At 61.8% G+C, this 5,601-nt stretch overlaps 1 pseudogene; it reads right to left on the minus strand.

Moving 5' to 3' along the window:
- Positions 1-1,932: 1,932 nt before the first annotated feature.
- Positions 1,933-2,024, minus strand: LOC138380402 (small nucleolar RNA U13; annotated as a pseudogene).
- Positions 2,025-5,601: the final 3,577 nt, after the last annotated feature.

Below are 5,601 nucleotides of genomic sequence, written 5' to 3' on the forward strand. Positions count from 1 at the left end.
GCCGCCTAGCCCGCCGCCGCCTAGCCCGCCTCCGCCGCCTAGCCCGCCGCCGCCGCCGCCTAGCCCGCCGACGCCTAGCCCGCCGCCGCCGCCGCCTAGCCCGCCGACGCCGCCGCCTAGCCCGCCGAAGCCTAGCCCGCCGACGCCTAGCCCGCCTCCGCCGCCGCCTAGCCCGCCGCCGCCTAGCCCGCCGCCGCCGCCGCCTAGCCCGCCGACGCCTAGCCCGCCGACGCCTAGCACGCCGCCGCCGCCGCCTAGCCCGCCGCCGCCTAGCCCGCCGACGCCTAGCACGCCGCCGCCGCCGCCTAGCCCGCCGACGCCTAGCCCGCCGACGCCACCGCCTAGCCCGCCGAAGCCTAGCCCGCCGACGCCTAGCACGCCGCCGCCGCCGCCTAGCCCGCCGACGCCTAGCCCGCCGACGCCTAGCACGCCGCCGCCGCCGCCTAGCCCGCCGACGCCTAGCCCGCCGACGCCACCGCCTAGCCCGCCGAAGCCTAGCCCGCCGACGCCTAGCACGCCGCCGCCGCCGCCTAGCCCGCCGACGCCTAGCCCGCCGACGCCTAGCCCGCCGCCGCCGCCGCCTAGCCCGCCGACGCCTAGCCCGCCGACGCCGCCGCCTAGCCCGCCGAAGCCTAGCCCGCCGACGCCTAGCCCGCCTCCGCCGCCGCCTAGCCCGCCGCCGCCTAGCCCACCTCCGCCGCCTAGACCGCCGCCTAGACCGCCGCCGCCTAGCCCGCCTCCGCCGCCTAGCCCGCCGCCGCCGCCGCCTAGCCCGCCGACGCCTAGCCCGCCGCCGCCGCCGCCTAGCCCGCCGACGCCTAGCCCGCCGACGCCGCCGCCTAGCCCGCCGAAGCCTAGCCCGCCGACGCCTAGCCCGCCTCCGCCGCCGCCTAGCCCGCCGCCGCCGCCGCCTAGCCCGCCGACGCCTAGCCCGCCGACGCCTAGCACGCCGCCGCCGCCGCCTAGCCCGCCGACGCCTAGCCCGCCGACGCCGCCGCCTAGCCCGCCGAAGCCTAGCCCGCCGACGCCTAGCCCGCCTCCGCCGCCGCCTAGCCCGCCGCCGCCTAGCCCGCCTCCGCCGCCTAGACCGCCGCCTAGACCGCCGCCGCCTAGCCCGCCTCCGCCGCCTAGCCCGCCGCCGCCGCCGCCTAGCCCCCCTCCTCCTCCTCCTCCTCCTCCTCCTCCTCCTCCTCCTCCTCCTCCTCCTCGTCCTCCGCCGGTTTCGTGCCGGGATCCCATGGTCCTTGGGGTTGACCAGATGTCCCGTCGCACTTAGTCTCTGCGGGGCTGGCCCTATCGATGCTATGGAGGGGGATCACCGCCAGGGGGCGCTGCGGTTGCGGGCTTCTCGACTCCCTCTCCTTCCCCACCCCTCCGCTCGCCCGCTCCTCCTTTCTTTACTCCCTATCGCCCCGCCCCCTTTTTTCTCCACACACACGCAATTATCACGCTCACGAACTATCCCGGGACCTGGCGTGACTTTCATCGCAATCTCCCCCCCCCCCCCGGACACACACACATAGAGACACACCCTCCCGGCAGGGAGCACCCTGAGTGGTCGTGCAGATGTCGCTGCTGCATGCGGCCTCCGCATGGGTTCGCTGGTTGACCAGATGTCTGGTCCTTGGGTGGTTGACCGGATGTCTGGTCTGTGGTTGTCATCCTGACAGGGAGGCTTTGGGACGGATTTGGTCTCTCTGGCCTCGCTGCCCCTAGGGGTCACCCTGCGATCGGTATTCTTCTCGCGTGGGGCGAGGGGGCGCTCCGGAGCATTCCTCTCCTCTCGGAGTTTCTGTCTGCAGTCTCTCGACTTGCTCTCACTCCCCTACCCTGCTGTGTGACTTTCTTTTTGGTCCTTTCATTTTATCTATTCTCTCTTTGCCTTTTCCTGCCCGCCTTTCCGCTCCCCCCCCCCCCGGATTCATGGTTTCACGTCACGCGGGTGACGTGCCGACACACCAGGAGGCCCTTCTCACACGTGCGCGTGAACACGCAATCAACACGTTTATGAACTAGAAAGGGATCTGGTGTGACTTTGCTATTATTTCCCCTCCCCTCCTCCCCGCGCTGAGAATGAGTTTCCCCGGGCTCGTGTGCCCGCCTGGGAATCGGCTGCAGACGCCATGGCCCCGGGTCGACCACATGTTGCCCTGGGGTCCACCAGATGTCTCTGGCGAATTGGGGCCCTAGGGTGCTTGTGACGGTGTGGTCACTAGGTGTCGCTCTGGGCTCAGTATTCTTCCTTCTCGCTGTGACTTTGGTCTCTTTTTTTCGAAATTTCTTTCTTTCTTCCTCTTTTGCCCTGTTTCCATTTTCCCTTCTTAATCTCTTTCTCTCTTTTTGTTGCTTTTTTTCCACGGCAGATGGGTGATGTGTGTGTGGAGGAAACGCGGCGTCAGGGAGAAGACACATCTCACACGTGCTCGGGAACACCCGATCGTCACGCTTCTGAGTACCGACCGATGGATCTGGTCCCGAATTTTTTAATAGTTTTCTCCTCTCTCTCTCTCTCTCTCTCTCTCTCTCCCTCCCCCCCTTCCTTCTCTTTCCTTTCTCTCCCTTCCTTTCTTTCTTTCTCTCGCTCTCTCGCTCTCGCTCTTCTTTTCTTTCTGACAGAGTCTCTCGTTCTGTTGCCCTGGCTAGAGTGCCATGGCGTCAGCCTAGCTCACAGCAATCTCAAACTCCTGGGCTCAAGCGATCAGACTGCCTCAGCCTCCCGAGTAGCTGGGATTACAGGCATGTGCCAGCATGCCCAGCTAATTGGATATACGTGTGTGTGTGTGTGCGTGTGTGTGTGTGTGTGTGTGTGTGTATATATATATATATATATATATTTTTTTTTTTTTTTTTTTTTGAAACAGAGTCTCACTCTGTTGCCCAGACTAGAGTGCCGTGGCGTCAGCCTAGCTCACAGCAACCTCAAACTCCTGGGCTCAAGCGATCCTACTGCCCCAGCCTCCCGAGTACCTGGGACTACAGGCATGCGCCACCGTGCCCGGCTAATATTTTTCTGTATATATTTTTAGATACTGTTTCTGTATATATTTTTAGATATATAGTTTCTTTCTATTTTTAGTAGAGATGGGGGTCTCGCTCTTGCTCAGGCTGGTCTCGAACTCCCGACCTTGAGCGATCCACCCGCCTCTACGTCCCAGAGTGCTAGGATTACAGGCGTGAGCCACCCCGCCTGGCGTGTACGTTCTGTATTCACAGACAGACGGAAGGCAGGGAGAATGTTACCCTTTCAAAGCCCGCCCTGCTCGCCTCTCAGCCCACCGATGGCACTCTGAATCCCGTGGCATTCCTTCACTCAGCTGAATTCTTCAGCACCCGACCCCCCCCCCACCCCACCCCCGTGCCACGGGAGTTCGTTCTCATGGCAGAGCCATCGAGGCTGTTGCCACACGTGTTGTAGGTGCCTAGGCAGACTGTGCCCTGGCCCCGAGGAGGTACGGAACCGCCTATCGCCTCGGGAGGGAGGGACAAGATGTGTCCGTGTCCAAGGCGACGTCCTGTCGATCACGAGGAGGCCTGCAAAGGCTCGTATCTGCCAGGCATTGAGCCACATCACATGAAACACCGGTGTGTTCCTTCACTTAGGTGGTGTCGCGTGTTGATACTCACAGAGGATGATAAACCCACTCGCATGCCGGCTGAGCCCCCTGTGTCTCCTCCTCTATCCACTGAGGGAAAAAACCGCAACGAAAGGTAGAAAACCACAGGGGGGGAAGAGAGCCCGTCGCTCTCCCTATGTGACCGTCCGGAGTGCTCGTTCAGATGGGAGGAGGTGTGTTTGTGTGTGTGTGTGTGTGTGTGTGTGTGTTTCATTGATTTTGGTGCCATCTTTTCTCTGCAGCTGCGTCAGAGGACAGCGATTTTTCCGATTTTCACTCCGCTGAGTGAATTGCCTTTTGAAGAGAATGTCCACAGGAAGCCTACGGTCCTCCCGCGGGGGTGGCCCTCCTCTAGAAATGAATCTCGTTTCTTGAACGGAGGGGACTTGTTGACGCCATCATGCTTTCGGGACGACTTCTCAGACGCTAGCTTTGGACCGCAACATAGGTGCCCCCGACATTGCCTCAAGGGTTCCGTGGTGCCTCCTGTCAAGAGACCCCACCGACCGTCCCCAGCCTGCCCGCTCAAGGGAGCCGGGCCCCTTCTGATCTGTCCGCCCGCCGGTGAAGCTCCCTCCCGAGGGTCGGAAAGCCCACCTGTTTCCCAGTTCGGTTGAATGATGGGGCACCCGGGCAGGGCACTGGCACCGAGTGACTCCATTCTGAGTCTGTCTGCTCTGGGGGGCGGGGGCGGGGGCGGGGGCGGGTGGGGGGGGCAGTTCCGTCTCGACCCGGTGGCCTCCTACCGACTGACTCGATGGGACGGACCATTCTCACTCAGGATCGTGTACCTTCTTGGCCTAGGCACATCCCGGCACTTAAAGCCACTTTTCGGGGACACTCTCCCACGTACAGATAGATGGCCTGCACGAGTGCTCTTCCTTTCTCGAAACACTGGAAATCTGTCCTCAATTTTACCTGACCTACCTGACGGTGTGTGATAAAGGAGCATAGAACCCTCAGCCACCCTCCACCTTCCCGCTGTCCCGAGAGACAGTGCCGAGCGTGAAATTCTATCCCTGACTCTCTGTGTCCACCGGAACGTGGCCTGACTGCAGTGACGTCAGCTACGTCAAGTCGTTCTCTGGGTAGGGAAAGAACTTAACCAGATAGGCCCTATCGGTCGCTTCTCTGTTCTGATAGTTTTGTGGCAGCCATTTCTTTCCCCCTCTCTTTTCTTTTTCTGTCTCTCTCCCCCACCCCCACCCCCAAATTCTTTCTACGAAGACGTTTAGGATGTCAGATTCTGGCCACATGCCCCCCCTAGGCATACGGGGGCCAGCATAGACAAAGGTCTTCGGTACCAAGTGTTCATTCCACGGTGACAGATATTGCCACTCTTGTATTGACCAGGGCGAGATGGTGAGTGGGTCAACTCTGAAACTCCCTGTACTCTACTTCTCTCTTGGGTAGGTCCCTGCCCCAACCCTCCGGCTTCTAGCACACACCCAGGGGCACTCTCTCCTCTCTGGATAAAGTTCCAGATGATCCGATCCGCTCCGAGGAGGAAGGGGAGCTGGCCGGGCCACCCACTGTGCGCCCCACCCCCGTCAGTCATAGGGTCCGTTCTTTTCAGGATGACACCGGCAGCGGTTGCTGGGTGTCACCTAGCGGCCACTTTGATCAGACCTCGGGATCCGGAAAGTCAGGTGACGTTGGGAGTTTAAGAGCTGACTCCCGGGAGGTGTGGAGGGCGGGGAGGAGAGCACGGTCCGGACGGTCCCACCCTCTTCTTCCCGGGCCCCGCAGCTCTGGGCCCGCCCGGGGCAGCCCTAGCCTCTAGCGGGTCTCCGCCCACCCGCCCTGTTGTCTGCGGGAGGCGCCCCTCCTCCCGCTCTCTGCCTCCTCCCGGGACCGTAGGCCTCTGCCCGTCGTCTTTTTTATTTTTATTTTTTCCCTTTTGTTTGTTTCTCTTTTATCTTGTGTTTTAGGCTTATCGAATATCATATCGTATAAAAACTTAAATCACAGAATGAATTATATTAAG

This window comes from Eulemur rufifrons, unplaced genomic scaffold (genome assembly GCF_041146395.1).
Source record: "Eulemur rufifrons isolate Redbay unplaced genomic scaffold, OSU_ERuf_1 scaffold_409, whole genome shotgun sequence".
NCBI lineage: Eukaryota > Metazoa > Chordata > Mammalia > Primates > Lemuridae > Eulemur > Eulemur rufifrons.